Source organism: Sitophilus oryzae, unplaced genomic scaffold (genome assembly GCF_002938485.1).
Source record: "Sitophilus oryzae breed Bouriz unplaced genomic scaffold, Soryzae_2.0 scaffold_360_pilon_pilon, whole genome shotgun sequence".
Taxonomy (NCBI): domain Eukaryota; kingdom Metazoa; phylum Arthropoda; class Insecta; order Coleoptera; family Curculionidae; genus Sitophilus; species Sitophilus oryzae.
Genome location: NW_022146930.1, coordinates 237,724 through 255,433, shown reverse-complemented (window position 1 = coordinate 255,433; position 17,710 = coordinate 237,724). Strand labels below are relative to the sequence as shown.

The 17,710-nt window shown below is 32.5% G+C and overlaps 1 protein-coding gene across 4 annotated transcripts in view; it reads right to left on the bottom strand.

Annotated features, from left to right (window-relative positions):
* The window catches only part of LOC115885079 (probable G-protein coupled receptor CG31760), a 204,491-nt gene that overhangs the window by 69,506 nt on the left and 117,275 nt on the right, over positions 1–17,710 (bottom strand). The window lies entirely within an intron of this gene.

The window sequence follows — 17,710 nt, the reverse complement described above, 5'->3', positions numbered from 1 at the left end:
AATGTAGAGTATGAATGTTGGTGTCTCTTTCAGAGAAATATGTTTGTGGTTATCAATTCAAAATGTGTTAAGAAAATGTCCATTTTGAATAGTAAGTTTAAAAAATTAAAAAGCTCTAAAAACAAACATGTTTTCCAAAGAGACATAAACATAGTAGAAAATCTTTCTTCGCAGACTTTTGATAAACAAGAGCTCAGTTTATTAAACAAAGGTTTAAAGTTTGCATTGCCCAACTCTGGTAGCGCTTTGGAGGAAATCCTCGTTGGTGTTGAAACTGCTATTCAGCACTTGCCCGAGGCTTCTAAAGTATTTACAAGAGAGGCTTGTAGAAATCAGTTATCAAAAAATATCGTTTCAAGTAAATCATTAAAATCTAACAAGGAGCACAATATTGTCAAGAGTCTGCGTAACAAAGATTGTTAGCGTCCAGTGTAAAAGTAAAAGTGTTTTGGTGTATTGTGGTGATTTAGTGTTTTTATTTTGCTTTTACTCTTGTTAAAACACGTGTAGGTGGCGCCCCCTACAAATAGGAGTCATATTGACATTAAAATCAAATATCTCATGGCAAAAAACGCCCAGGCACTAATTTTATTCCAAATATTGACGTTTCATTGACGAAATAAAAATGAGACTTCTACACCTGTACCTCTGAAACTAAGCATTTTTGGACATACCTTTATACGAACTTTTTTACTTATTTTTATCTGCAGATATGCTGCCGAAGTTTCCGGAATACATTTCGGACCACCCTGTATATAAATATTCTCTTTTAAAAATATTCTTGAGAAATTCCATTAGATACACATCTACACCTACATTAGTAACTCTACATAAATAATGTGTTCCCCATTAGTCAAAGTGGTGCTTCCTCAAACTAATCTTCGCAAAACCCTTCAATAAAAAAAGAAGGAATAGAGTAGAAATTCCTCGGGAAATTGCGCAGAATAGAGGATAGTAGGGTAAAAGACCTAATTTTATGTCGAAAATACAAATCCCTAAAACTGGTATTCATTTATCATGCCCCGGCGTTGAGGTATGTGTATTGTAGTCTAAACGGCCGTCTCATTTCAACTTATTTTTAAAGGTGTTGCCTAAAAGATCTTAAACCTGGCTACATTAAGTAAAGTAGTTCCTTTTATTTTCACTGGTTTACTGTTTCGTTTATTTAGAGCAATTTTAGGTGTATTTTTGAAAGTTTTTTATTTTTCCTTCAACATTTTCTTATACATTTTTTCTTATAAATAAAAACGAATATTTTAAATTATAAGCCATCCAGTCTCTTAGAATATGCCATCAAGAACAACAATGTATTCAAAGTCCAGTGGCGGATCTAGGCATGGGCAAGGTGGGCACCTGCCCACGACGCAAGTAGCGATGGGAACTATCGAGTGAATTAGACTATCGAATGGTTACTGAATGAATGATTTCAACTATCGAATGGTTTCATTCGAATAAAATCATTCATTCATTTGTATACTAAAGCATATGTGACAACCTCGCCGTGCAACTAAATGGTTATCGTTGAGCCACGACTATCGAATGCTTTTGATAAATGAAATTTAGTATTCGTTTGATTGTTGTGTACGTCAGTGCATTATTAATTCTTCCAAATTTTTATAACTTCACCTTATAAATACTGTGCTATTTTTGGGTTTATTAAAATATTTAAAATACTAAAATAGTAGTTTTTTTTAATTGACGATTGTGTGCGTGTGCAGGTGTCAAAATTTTTCCGAAAATTTGTGTGATTTTCCGTAGCCCGATCTTTCAATTATTTTATTTTATATGGTATATATGGCCTATTTTTTAATGGGAAATTTTGAGAAGTAGCTTGTTTTATTTTAATTAAGTAACACTAAAAACCTTTAACTCTCATTTTCTCCATAATTATCTTCTAGGACTTCATCCAGTTCACTTCTGAAGCGCTCAATTATAAAAAAGAAACAGATAACTCTGATGAAGAGCACCCTGTAAACCTCCCAAGTAAAAAATTAACTCTATTATTCCTGGATTTTTATTTCTTTCTGAATTTCAAAACCTATAAAAGAAAATGTCTGAAAATATAATGAAAATTATACAGCCCTTTATTCAAATGCCTTTATTTATTAGCCCAGACTCTCTCAAAAGCTATTTCCAATTACTATAATACTTAACGATCACAATTTTAATCGAACTCATCTTGTTTCGTCGGATTGAATTTTTAAACGAAAATATTCGAAGCGCGTCATCTTTTTCGTCGAATTTTAAAGGTAAAAAAAGAAAAAAAAGCATGATAGTGTAATGGCTTTTCGAAAGGCTAACACTGAAGGTACATCTCAAAATGATAAAATAATAAAATTTCGAAATTATTGAGAAACTTTCCTGACTTTAGTTTTATAGATATTTAATATTTACTGTGGATATATTTCAAGACCTGAAAGATATAACATATTCAATTTTATCAGATTGGTTATTGACCACAAAGTTTTATGCCGTCGTGTGTACTTTTTCCAACATAAAATTTTTATTTGGATTTAGTATAATATAAGGTCATTTCTTTGTTTTACTTTTGGACTGGACTTTTAGTAATATAGTCTGTGAAACGAATAACTTTGAATTTGACAGTTCCCGCAGGCTTTTCTAGTGTTTATTTTATTAGGTTAGCAATTTGCGACCATGCTGACGCAATGCCGTCTCTAATAGAATAGCCTCGGAGCGAGATTTATGACGTCACGCTAGTTAGATAGTACGGATTAATAAATATGTTAGAAGTGTAGAATATATGGAAAACATAATTATTTCTCGTATGTTTGGTTTGTATTTTAAAAATGATATAGTTTACATGAAATATACATAATATACAGTTAATAAATACAATACATATACCTACTTATAGTAATAAATACTTTGGCAAATACACTATGAAACATACAAATGCAGCAAATGTTTTACAATATACAAATAATGAATATGTACATAAGATAATGGGTAAAATGTAAAATATATTTTATATTTTGGGGTTTGAAAATCGATCTAATTTAACAAAAAAACATTCAATATCTACTAATAGTGATGTATTATTATTTGCATTCACAAAATTTATATGTATATTTTGCAAGTATCAATGTGCGAAAAATTATATTTGCAAATAATACAATATCATAGAAAAAAGGCGCCAGCGATGGCTATGAAATAAAGATCGCTGTCATTTTATATGTATAATTATTCTAAAATTTTTGATTTTCTTGGGATTTAGGTTCGGGAAAAACGCTGATTAAGTTTTCATTTGGTTTTTCATTATTTTTATTTGGTTTAAAAAAAACGTTTCGGCTAACATTATAGCCTTCATCAGTGTTGTGTCTTATGAAAAAAATAGTGTCGAATATAATCCAAAAAATTACATATAAAATATTCACACCACACACCACATAATGTTTACTGCAATTAATAAACTAATATAAACTTGTCAAAAGATGACCACATATTTTTTAAAATTATTATTCTTAACACTAAAACTATCTACATTGACTATGGAGTACGATTTCAGCCATATATTTATTAATCCGTAATATCTAACTAGCGTGACGTCATAAATCTCGCTCCGAGACTGTTCTATTAGAGACGGCATTGGTCTGATATTTAGAAATGTCAAAAGCTGATGACATTTTACTTTTGACAATTATGCCATTTCGTGTTGATTTTTGCAAGAAGAGGAAGAACTGTCACTTGTTTTATTATTTTCCTTTTCCATTTCACGAAAGTAAAAAGAGTTACCTATCTGATTCGTTCAGGCACTCAATTTAAAGAATATCAGTAACTTTTTTGACAGAGGGATTTTGTATTTGCCATGTTGGTAAAAGATAACGGTCAAAATTCAAAGTTATTCATTTTATAGACTATATCATCAGTTAATAAGAGCCTAATAATGCTTAATAATATAGTTGTCAAGTGCTCAACCTGTATCAAGAAAGTATTTGCTGCAGACTCTGCGATAAAGACGATAGATAAATTTGTCAACATTCAAAGGACACAGGCCATGATGTAGACTTTAAAAATAAAATAATTCTAATTTTTGATTAAAAAACATAAAATAATCACAGCAGTAATTATCTTTTAGTTGATGCGTTTACATCAGAAGTGGGATTGACTCGCTGAAAGTATCACAAAGATCTTATTAGTATTTATTTGTCATTTTGTGTGTGGATTAATATGTGCAGCCATGTCTAGTATGATAAAGTGATATTCATGTAGGAGACTTTTGCACAAGGAAAGTATATAGGGGTTAAATTTGTTAAACAAAAATCTATAGAAAAAATATTTCTTTATTGTTTTTTTTTGCGTACCAAGAGTAAACTCAATACTATGCAAATCTGAACGGTCAGTCTGCATGTATGTATAATCCTGCTATGAACAACATATTATTTCCCAGTCTTTCAATCGGATTCGCTTTGTAACGAGATGAATCCTAATTGAAAGGGCCTGTTTTATATCCTGTTACAACAAATAACAGGCCCCACGCATATTGGAAATTCGAAAAAGCTCCAATCCAGCGTTGCCAAATGATTTTATTGAAATCCCACAACCCCCCAAAAAATAACATATCGACTTATATAGATTCTCGTATCTTAGAATTTAGTCAGGTGAAAAAGTAACCCTAGGAAACAGTATTTTTTAACAGCACAAAAAATTCAAAATATATAAAGACATTGAATATTATTGGTCAGAACTACAATGAACAGAATTACTGGTCTTATTTCTATTAGTTTTCTTTTAGTATTGTTATAGTTTCTGCGTGTTTATTGGCTTGTAGATGTCTAGACAAGATTTTTTAATTTTCCTCAAGTTTATGGGATAATGTTCACACTTGGCAACACCGTTTTTGGGAAAACACCGTAACATTAAGCTGCTTCCACACTGCTCGCGATCAGGCCTAACGAGCACGCGAAACACGAAAAACGGTCTCGGAGCGAGATGTTCGTGGCGCTCGCGACGCTCGCGTTGCTCCACATGCCTTCAATCTCATAAAATGCCTGTTTCGACTGTTCGGCTCTGTCGCAGTACATCAAAGAGACGCTTCGGAGCCATGCGGGCATACTTTACGGCGGTTCGAGGCGCTCGAGCTGGTTGCGTTGTATTGTTAAGTTTTTAGTTTGGTTTCATTCATAGGATTCGGTATTTACTGTAGTATGATGATACTGCCATGATTTTTCTTATTATTTTGTTCAGAATTACAAATATTTGTGTTCTGTTCTTGGATTAATAATATTAAATATACCTTTAATAAAATATAACTCTATATTTATATTGCCTGCTTACCTTAATCTGAACTTTGAGAACTTTATTTATATTTTGGCATACGCCTGGTATTATTTTTGAAATGCTTTGCTTGGAAACTTTGAATATTAATAATCCAAACTGGTATGTGAGTTTCTAGTTGCAAAGAATCTTAATGTTATGACCAATATTTATTTAACTCTTTCTTTAACACACTTACTAAATAGACTTCCTTACATAAGTGTTACCTAAAAGTTGTATTTTTCCTTTTTATACGGGGGCCAACGAAATTAGTAAGTCTTTAAAAATCAGTAGCGGACATGCGATAAAAAATATTAAAAAACATTATCTCTGCTTGCAAATCGCGTAGATGTTTACTTTCACTGTGCTGGGATCTACTTTTGAAATTATTAGACATCCAACACCGCCTTTTTTTCTCTTTGCCTCCTTCGTTTTGCAATAATGATCGGACCAGCAGCCGCTATTTTTAATAGCTACTTCGGTATCATCCATGTCCGAACAGCACGAACGCAAGCAGTACATTACAATGTGGACGCCGTTGCTTGCGAGCCGAAAGATCTTGAGAATCACGACAAACAGGAAGCGCAAGCAACGTAATCACAATCAGAAACAAGAGCGCGAGCAATGTGGACGCACCTTTATAGTTTCAAAAAAAATCCCTGGTTTTGGGGAAATATATCCACACTAGGCAACATCGGTTTGATCTCAGGGTAACCGTAACATCATTAACCGAACCCTGTTTTCTCTCAAACGATCTGTGACAGGATTAACGACAGTTCGACTGATATTATACAGGGTTGGATTAGCATTTATTGCTGGAAACGAGAAAAATAGCTGTTAATGGCGCGATTACCTTTACGAATGAACGGAAATGAAATCGCTCAACGTTGTTTTCCATTTCCATTGTTTTTTTTAAAGCTTGAAAAGAATTTTATTTCGTATTTTTGCGAGTTGTTTTAATATCTTCAAAAACTTATCCAAAAATATTGAAATAATAATGATGACTCATTTAATGATTTAAAGAACACTACTAATAATATACAGGGTGTTTCAAAAAACATGTGCCACCTCTGGTGGGGAGATTCGTCAAGTTAAAATAAGATTTATTTTTCATATTAACACAGGTCCGATTCTGCTTTGTTTCGTAGCTACAGGGTGTTCAAGTCTTAATAATCTTTCGATTTATTATAATTTCCTTCCAAGTACTTTTAGTGATTCGAATGAAATTTTGAGGGTAAAAGTTACTATAAGTGCTACATATTTTAATGCTAAAAAAGTGTCGATAAATTCATCAGTGACGTGCATATGGGTTATCACTAGAATATTTTTCAAAAAAAAACGTGTACGCCACTGACTTTTTTTCTTTTGATACCAAAATTGTGTAGGCAGTTTAATGCCAATTAAAAGTTATCTCTAGGTATTTTGTCGAATTCGTCCTCCTTGATGAGATAAACGCAATTTTATTAATCAAAATTAATAAAATTAAAATAAAAATAAAATTAATATACGATATATTTCTCCTTATTTAATATTAAATAAATATTATTACTATTAGTTACTATTACTATTAGTCCAACCTACAGCAATTTCAAATAAAAAAATAATGATATTTAAGATAATTACAAAAACCCTAATTATAACATCCTGTAACTCTAAAACTATGCATTTCCATACCCATGTTTATATGATTTTTTTTCATATTTTTTGATGAGGAATCAAAATTATTAATGATATTAAATTTTTTAAGGTTGCTATTGACTTCGATCAAAGCAAATTAATAAAATTGGATTTATCTCATCAAGGAGGCTGAAATCGACAAAATATCAAGAGACAACTTTTAATCGGCCTTAAACTGTTTACACTATTTCGCTAACAAGAGAAAGAAAGTCAGTGGCGTACATGGTTTTTTAAAAAAAAAACATTCCGGTGATAACCCATATGCACGTCCCTGGTGAATTTGTCGACACTTTTTTAGACTCAAAACTTCGAGAGATTTACCCTCAAAATTTCATTCGAAACGCTAAAAGTACTTGGAAAAAAAATATAATAAATCGAAAAAAATTTAATAATTTAACACCCTGTAGCTACGAAACAAAGCAGAATCGGACCTATGATGACATGACCTTATTTTAACGTGAGGAATCTCCCCACGAGAGATGGCACATGTCTTTTGAAACATCTTGTATAAAATTAAGAGAGACTTATTACTATATGTCAATTAACACTAAAACTTTATTTTATTTACTTTAAGCAATATTATTTATCTTATTTAATTTGGCTTAAAATTAATCTGACTTTTATTTTCTATCACGATCAAAATTACTATATTTTCGAAAGTAGTAGTAATAAAACATCGAATACAGCTGTTTGTGAAAGTACGTCAAATTTGGACATTTTCTGGTATCTAAATCTCCGATGAAAGTATCGAGGTACAAAATTAATTATAAATATGAACTATTTTACTCTATATATAATATGTTGGATTCTATCCCTTCCTCCCCTCCTTTACCCGAAAAACCTTAGGGGGTACGTAGCCGTAGTCGAGTACGGAGACCAGAGACAAGATCGGCCGAGTACACAGTGTACACCTCCAAGCGCGCGCTATCCTCAAGTGTTTTGTTCAAGCAAAAAATCAACAAGTACGAGTCCAGAACGGGAATAAAGCATTGGTCCTTCCGCCGCAGATCCCTTTCTGAACTACGTACATATTTTACTTATACTCAATTAAATTGATTATCATAATTAATTTCTCAAAATTATCTAAATATCATTAATATTTTGTAATATATTATTTTAAATATATTCAATAAAATAAATTCTCGAACAAAATCTATATTTATCTTCTCTTTAACGCAGTAAAAAGGTAGTACATTTTTGTCACTGGTTCCACTGGCCAGGAATTTGCCACCGACCGATCGATTTTTAAATTGCCGTACCGGTGTTAAAAGCGATATCTAGCGCTGTTTCGCGATACTGGTCCGGATATTTCTTTTTCACGCTCAAATTTATCGATACGCATTTAGTCTCAACTCTACTCTGTTCTCTCTCTTAATAATTTAATTTTTAATTAATAAATAATAATTATTATTATAATATATAATTAATTTTAATTAAAAAAATAATAATTATTTTCTCTCTCTCTCTCTCTCTCTCACACACACACACATACACTCTCTCAGTGAATTATTCTATTTCTCTCTTACTCTCTTAGTTAATTACTCTCTCTCTCTCAGTTAATTATTATATTCTATAATATTTTATTTTCTCACCTTATAAGGTAAAAATATAATAATTATTTTCTCATATAATATTCTATTGTAGAATATATCATTCTCTCTCTCTCTCTCTCACTCACTCAGTTAATTATTCTATTTCTCTCTTATTCTCTTAATTAATTACTCTCTCTCTCTCTCTCTCAGTTAATTATTATATTCTATAATATTTTATTTTCTCACCTTATAAGGTAAAAATATAATAATTATTTTCTCATATAATATTCTATTGTAGAATATATCATTCTCTCTCTCTCTCTCTCTCTCTCTCTCTCTCTCTCAGTTAATTATTATATTCTATAATATTTTATTTTCTCACCTTATAAGGTGAAAATATAATAATTATTTTCTCATATAATATTCTATTGTAGAATATATCATTCTCTCTCTCTCTCTCTCTCAGTTAATTATTATATTCTATAATATTTTATTTTCTCACATTATCGCATTCCATTTCTCTCTTACGCTCTAATTAATTATTATACTCATTTTCGCTATGTCTGCAGACGCTCGCAAATTAAAAACTCTTATAGCTCAACGCTCTGTAGAACTTACTAAAATTAAAGAACTTAAAAAATCCGCTGATCAAGCTCTTGAAGATCCGAATTTTCACCCTAACTTTAGATGTAGAGCAAAACACTTAGAAGATATTTATAAAACTTTTGATAAGATTCATAATAATATAATTTTATTAGTTTCCGCACAGGATAATGGCGATATTGATCCTCATGTCAAAATTCAAACTGAATTTAATGATTATTATTTTCACATTGAAGCATTATTCACAAATTTATTTCCGCAAACGAAATCGGAGCTGGATACAACACAATTACAAAACACTACTGCTCAATGTTCAGTAAAACTTCCTAAAATTGAGGTACCCCATTTTGATGGTGAATTTAAACATTGGCAAACATTTATCGATATGTTTGATTCTCTTATACACTGTAACTCGTCTCTTAGTGATATATCGAAATACAACTATCTAGTGAGTTTCTTACGAGGTCCTCCTTTAGCTTTGGTATCTAGTACTCCACTTGCCAATCAAAATTATAATATAGCATATCAAGCCTTAAAAAATAAGTACGATAAGAAACGTTTGATTGCAAAAGCTCACTGGCAGGCTCTAGAAAATATTAAGCCCATCTCTAACGAAAATAATCATGAAGCTCTAAGAAATATGATTGATATTTATACTCGTAATATTACAATTTTAAATAACTTGGGTTTTCCCACAGAGAGCTGGAGTTTTGTGCTATTTAATATGATTTATGATAGACTTCCAGAAATTTTGCAAACTAATTTTGAACTGGAATGTGGCTCTGTTTTATCACAAGATATGCTATACCTCAAATCATACGATACACTCATTGAATTTTTAGAAAAACAATGTTCAGCTAAAGATACAATCTCTCTAACTAAATCGTTTTCTCATTTTAATAAAAATAGTAATTATGACAAAACTAAAACGAAGTATTCACAAAAAAGTTATAAAAATAAACCTACCTCTTCCTTTGTTGTCAACACTCAGTTGAAACAAAATTTAACTTGTCAAGTTTGTAACAAGGATCATTTTATTTATAACTGTCCAGATTTTATTGCTTTTACTCCAAAACAGAGATATGATTTAATTAAATCCCGAAGTTGGTGCTCAAACTGTCTCGGCACTAGACATTCTTCTAAGAGTTGTAATTCTCGTTCCTCATGCCGAACTTGTGGCAAAAAACATCATTCGCTTTTACATTTCGAAGGTCAAATAACAACTCCTGTAAACGTTCCTCCATCCACTTCATCGCAAACTCTTCCAGTTCTGCAAGCAAGCAGCTCTATCTCAGAAGTTGTATCTACAAATTTATTTGCAAAACATAAGAATAAAGCTCTTCTTTCTACAGCATTAATCAATGTTCAAGATGCGTGGGGTAATTTTCATGTAATACGCGCTGTAATTGACAGTGGAAGTGAAAGTCACTTTATTTCAAAATCTTGTTTTAATAAATTAGGTTTATCTAAATTTTTCCTCCCCATCCAATTGTGTGGCATCGGGAAAAATATTTCCAAAGGTTCTCACGGTGTTAGATGCAACATTAAACCTATTGGAAAGTCTGATCCGATCTACTCCTTGGAGTTTATTATATTAAACGAAATTAGTGATAATTTACCGATTAATTCTCTTCCCGTTGAACAGTTCTCAAAGTTTTCTCAATTGCCCTTAGCTGATCCCAACTTTCACCTCTCTAAACCCGTAGATATACTTTTGGGTGCAGATATTTATGGTTTCTTGATAACAGGAAACAAACTCCTCTCAGATCCAGATCAACCCGTCGCTTTAGAAACTATATTTGGATGGATAATTACAGGAAGAGTTAAAACATCTAGTGTTTCACTCTCTGTAAACTCATACTTTCTTACCTCTTATGCTTCCTTGGATCAATCACTTCAAAGATTCTGGGAGTTAGAGGAGTTCCACAATCCTCGACGCTTTCTTTCAGATGAAAAGCTTGCCGAAGAACACTTTTTGTAAAACATTTTCACGCACTCTTTCTGGACATTATAAAGTATCTTTACCATTTAAAACTTTGGAACCGATCTTTGAAGGTTCTAGAGATGTCGCCCTTCGTAGATTTTTTCTCCCTCGAAAACGATTGCTTCGAAACCCTCAACTTTATTCTCAATATTCTAATTACATGCGCGAATATTTAGATTCTCAATATATGATTGCCGTGCAAAATCCTTCTCCCAACGCTTATTCTTATTATCTGCCTCATCATTGCGTAATCCGACCAGATAGTCTCAATGACCAAACTTAGAGTTGTCTTTGATGCTTCCGCTCGAGATTACACAAATAAATCTTTGAATGACACTCTCTTAACTGGGCCAAAATTACAGTCAGATATTTTATCTATTTTACTTCGATTTAGATCTCATTTGATTGTATTTGCTAGCGATATTAAACAAATGTTTTGTCAAATTCTTGTTAATGAAAATCATACTGAATACCTCAACATTTTATGGCGATTTAACGCTAATGAGCCCATTCAAGAATACAAACTTACTCGCGTTACTTTTGGTTTAAGCTGTAGCCCATTTTTAGCCATTCGAGTTATAAAACAAATTGCTTTAGAAAATTTAGTAAAATATCCCGAAGCATCAAAGATTTTAGATATGGATACGTATGTCGATGATATTATATCTGGTTGCGATTCTCTTTCTCTTGCTATAAAAATTCAACGCGATCTCATTTCTATACTCAAACACAGCGGTTTTGAACTTAGAAAATGGACTTCGAATAGCTCAGATTTTCTTTCTCAGTTATCTCCAAATGAATGCAAAATGGATTCTTCTCTCTCTTTAAATATAAATTCTCTTTCTTCCTCTAAAGTTCTAGGACTAAACTGGAATCCCTCTACAGATGAATTTTTCTTTGATTCACCAGCGTTGTCCTTGACAAACAAAATCTGTAACAAACGCAATATTCTTTCACAACTCGCAAACATATTCGATCCCTGTGGCATGTTGGTTCCTCTCACTCTTCACCTAAAACTGATTATACAAGATTTGTGGAAGTTAGGTATAAATTGGGATGATCCTGCTCCCAATAACATTGCTACTTCTTGGTATCAACTCGTTCAAGAATTACCTTGTATTTTCTCTCTCAAAGTTCCTCGATATTTTCTCACTCTCAAATATTTATCCCTGGAAGTACATGGTTTTTGTGATGCTAGTGAAAAAGGCTATTGTGCAGTAATTTATTTTAGGATAATTCTTCCAGATAACTCTGTAAAAAACAAATTTTGTCTGCGCTAAAGGCAAAGTAGCTCCACTCAAAAAATCTCAATTCCAAGACTGGAACTCTGTGCAGCCTTACTTCTGACCAGGTTAATTGATTTCGTTAGAACTTCTCTTTCTAATAAACTTATTAATGTTAGTACGATTGCATGGTCCGACTCGATGGTTGTTTTGCATTGGCTTAAAAAGTGAACCATATAAGTGGAACACCTTTGTAAGCAATCGAGTTTCCCAAATTCAAGAGAAATTACCTCCTTCTTGTTGGCGTCATGTAGTCTCCAAAGACAACCCCGCTGATCCAGGTTCTCGTGGTCTTCAACCTAGCGAGTTACTCGACAATGCCTTATGGTGGGCGGGACCTCCATGGCTAAGCCAACCGGAATCTTATTGGCCGCAATCAATCTTTACTTTCCCTGAAATTGAAGAAGAACAACGAAAAGTTATATTGACATGTACTTCACAGCCCTCATTGTTTGATACTCTCTTTGAAAAGTTCTCTCTTCTTTCTCTAAAATTATAAATATTGTCACGTTTTGCAGACGCTTTCTCTATAATACTCTGACATTCTAAAGCTCGTAAAACCTCTCCTCTCTCGAAATTTGAAATAAATGAAACTCTAGAATGTATTATTAAATGTGTTCAATCACAATATTATGCTAGGGAAATTCTCTTAATAAATAATTGCAAATCTCTACCTAAATACTTAGAAAAATTGACCCCCTTTATCGACACCAATGGAATTCTTAGAGTTGGTGGTCGCTTGCGCAATGCTTCTCTAAATTTCTCTCAAAAACATCCCGCACTCTTACCCAATAATCATAAATTTACTACTCTACTCATAGAATATACTCATAAACTCTATTTGCATCCCGGTCCCCAAACTCTTCACTATATTCTCGCTCAACAATACTGGATTGTTTCTGCTAGAAAAACAATTCGTAGTGTTCTCTTTAAATGTCCTCAATGCTTTCGCGCTAATCCAGTAATGCCTCAGCCTCCTATTATGGGAGATATTCCTGCTGTAAGACTTTCTCAAGTAAAACCTTTCTCTGAAGTTGGATGCGACTATGGTGGTCCATTCTCTCTTTATTAAGATATCGTGCACGAGGTGCTAAGTCCTGTAAAGCCTATATTTGCTTATTTGTGTGCATGGCCACGAAAGCTTTGCACTTAGAACTGGTTTCCGACCTTTCCTCCGAGACTTTTCTGGGTGCACTGCGTCGATTCATTTCTCGTAGAGGTCGCTGCAATCATATTTATTCCGATTGTGGAACGAACTTTGTCGGAGCTTCTAGAGAACTGATTAATATGCTAAAATCCGCCGCTGAGCAAGAACAAATTTCCTGGCACTTCAATCCTCCAAGCGCGCCTCATTTTGGTGGCCTGTGGGAAGCAGGAATAAAGTCTGTAAAAAACTCACATTAAAAGGGTCATTGGTGATCAATTGCTCACGTATGAGGAATTTTATACGCTACTGGTTCAAATAGAAGCAGTGCTTAATTCTCGTCCATTGTGTCCACAAAGCTCTGATCCTAATGATTTGTCAGTTCTTACTCCAGGACATTTTTAACCCTAGAGCCGTTAAACGCCCCTCCGGAAGATGATCTTTCCGGGATAAAATTAAATCATCTCTCTCGCTGGCAGTTGATATCACGCTTGCACCAAAGCTTTTGGAGCCGATGGTCTAAAGAATACCTTCAAACACTTTTACAAAGAGCTAAATGGAATGACTCTACTATTCCAATAGAAATAAACTCGGTTGTTTTAATAAAGATGATAATCTTATTCCGCTCAAATGGAGCATTGGAAGAGTCTTAGAGATTCACCCGGGCCATGATCGTGTTACACGCGTGGTTACTTTAAAAACAGCAAAAGGCATTCTTAAAAGACCAGTGACAAAGATATGCCCACTGCCTTACTGCAAATCTCATAATTAAAATTTACTCTAAAAAAAAAAAAAAAAAAACATAATCGCAAAAAAAAAAACATAATCGCAAAAAAAACATAATCTCATTATAAACATAATTAACATCTCTTATTTAATTACTTTTCTCTACTCTATAACAAATGTAAACTCTCTTAATATTTAATTAAATTACACTCATGCATTAACCCCAATAATGCATTTTTTTCTAAATTCCTCTAAATTTAACTTCATAAATTTCCTCTTACTTTCTTTTAAACATAACGCATTTTTTCACTTTTTTTTTTATTTTACTTTACTATTCTCAAACGAAAATGGAAAATATTTCATTTTGGTGGGCGGTATGTTGGATTCTATCCCTTCCTCCCCTCCTTTACCCGAAAAACCTTAGGGGGTACGTAGCCGTAGTCGAGTACGGAGACCAGAGACAAGATCGGCCGAGTACACAGTGTACACCTCCAAGCGCGCGCTATCCTCAAGTGTTTTGTTCAAGCAAAAAATCAACAGGTACGAGTCCAGAACGGGAATAAAGGTGAGTGCCCACAGTCCTGATACATTAACTCACCTTAATGAACTGAGCCCCTTAATTCTCGCCCGTAACATAATAATTTATTAATTAATCGCCAATTAGTCATAAAAGTCTTAAATAAACTTTGTCTTATTTATTTTATATCTTTTTTTATATGGATTTGACTTAAAATTAATCTGGTAAAACCTACATATTTTGTTTATCTTTTACCAAAAACAACTATAATTTTGAATGTAGTCTATACAGTATGTCCCCGGATTGAATTGTGAAAAAATGAAGGTTTAATGTTTATTTAGTGATTGTTGTTACTTTTCAAAGCTTTCAAATATACGAATTATTGAACTGAAAAAAATTACTCTCAGATAGATTTTTTGGGAAATTTTATGCTCTACAAGAATCCGCGATGTCATTTTTTTTATAGTAAACCGTTTCAAAATTATGGTACTTTTAATGGAAAAAGATTTTTTACGTGTTATTTAAATGAAAAACTGAATGTTCACCGATACCTTCCGGGGATATTTTTTCCTCGGTTATTAGGTTCATTTTAACCCATAAATTCGATAGGTTATTTTTTTTGGCTCGCCCTACTGTATATAAATAAATAAATAATAAATAAATAATGTTTATTCAAACTGATCCAATTACAAAGTATATACAAGACTTATACATAACTTACGAATACAAAATAGTGAATAAACATAATATCCTCTTAAGGTAGAACCTTGTCTGAGGAGTTTTATTTCTACAACAATAACTACAATATTTTATACTAAATTCTTAACTATATCTAAATGTATCAAATTAATATATTTCATTGTCCAACACTTAAGCACGCTAAAAAACAAGTTATTACACAGCGGTCTTATCTCCTATATCTAGTATTTTATAGGAATAATTTAACGAACATTTTATAAGTACTACTACTCCATCATTTTTATTTAGACTTCCTTCATTTATATATAATGTTGTATCCCAGTATCCTATATAAATCAATATTCCAAATTTTAAAACTTTCAGTAAGTACTATACAATCAAATTCAAAATCTATTCCACGTAAAAGAACAAGAAGCTCATCAAAATTGTGATCTATGCTACGAATATTATTATGAAAAAGTTTAAATTATGATAATTCAATGTCAAATTTACATATATTAATGTCATCCACCACATCTACCTCAATCAACCTTGTTTCAAAATCCCTAATATATGAATTCATTGTTATCTTATATGTTAAGCTTTTAAATATTTAACTTGCAATCTGACCCATATCGGAAACACCTAATTTTTCAAAAGAGAATAAAAGATAAAATATATATTTTATTGTTTTACAATAAATATACTCCAAATACCTTTAATAAAGAAACAAATAATCTATATTGGTTTATAAACGTCCATGTATTTACTATATATTTAAATATTAATAGTCTATTTATTTTTAGCCCAACACCAAATTAAATTTAAACATATACTATATTTTAATTATTTAAAAGTCCCAAAAGTGCAGAGTAAGCAAGTCGCGATATATGCTTATATCTCCAATTAGACTAAAATTACAAGGAAATTGTAGCCGCGCACAAACGAGCGCCATCAATGTATATAAATAATTCACTCACGTTTTGTTTAAAAAAATGTCTCTTTACACTTGACGACATCTTCATTTCTATACCGGCTTCGAGTAACTTCTTGTTGCTGGTCTTCCCTTATTAGTTGAAGGTAGGGATGCGGTTATAAGGCCAGCCGAACCCCTGCGAGTTTGCGTAGTCGATGCTCCCGGATTAATGGTAAATTCAATAGTACTGGTCGGCTTAGCTTTTGGATCCGGATAGTGAGTTTCTTGCTTGTGACGCTCTATAGGTTGTACAGGTTGTTCGTTGACGGGTGTCCCCGGAGCACTTAGGGATGGTCTAGATGGAATATCGGTAAAGACTTCGCAATCAGATTCGTTACCTTTATTTCCTCTCTCCACCAATTGTTCGTAATTATAAGTTTCGCTGCCAATTACAAGAGTATCCCTTTTAATTTCCCCCCTAAACCCTTTTCCTTTGCCTCTTTTAAATTTTGTTTGAGTACCTTGTTCACCACTCTCTCTTTCTTGGAAAGATCGTGGTTAATAAAAATGTTCTTTCCCTTCAGCTTATAGGCGCTTCGAAGAATCAATGCCTTTTTTAAATATGAATTGAGTTCTATACGTAGCGGTTTCGTTGAGTCGTTTCCTAAGTAGTATAAATTGTTTATATCGCTTATATTTATATCTACTTCTAACAGATTTCTTAGTTGCTCGGTTACCCAAGTAGCTAATTCAAAGTCCTTTTAGGTTTCTGTGGTCCCGTAGCCCAAATATTATCAAATTGTTCTTCCTAGCTAATTTTTCTAGTGCTTGTACCCTGTATTCTATATCGTTTAATTTACTTTGTATTACAGTAATACTCTCCTTTAGAACTTCCGTTTGAATTGACAAATCCTCTCTCACCGTTTTAATGTCTTCTTTTAATTCTTTTTTGCTGTTCTGTATTAAAGATTTGATTTCTTGAAATTGTTTGAATATGAGCGTATCTACCATTCTTACGGTGTATATTATATATTATAATATCTGTTACTCAAATAAAAAATATTGCAATTGGCAATGACGTCCGCTGTACTTGTCCAAAACTAGGTCAAATAATTATTGTTAATCGATTTATGTGATGGTTCAAAGTCCAAAGTTATTGACCACGGCGGGGCGTTTTCTAACAAATTTGCCTTTTTAAAGATGATTAGCCGTTCTAATTATGGCACTTCTTTATTTAAAGACTAAAGACTTACTTTGTCAACTACTTGTAACACTGTATTTAATTTATTCTAGCTAGGAACCACAAAAAACTCAAAAAATTTCTCCGCGATTACAACATTAATACTTATTCACTGCGCGCCAGCGTTGCCGTTTAT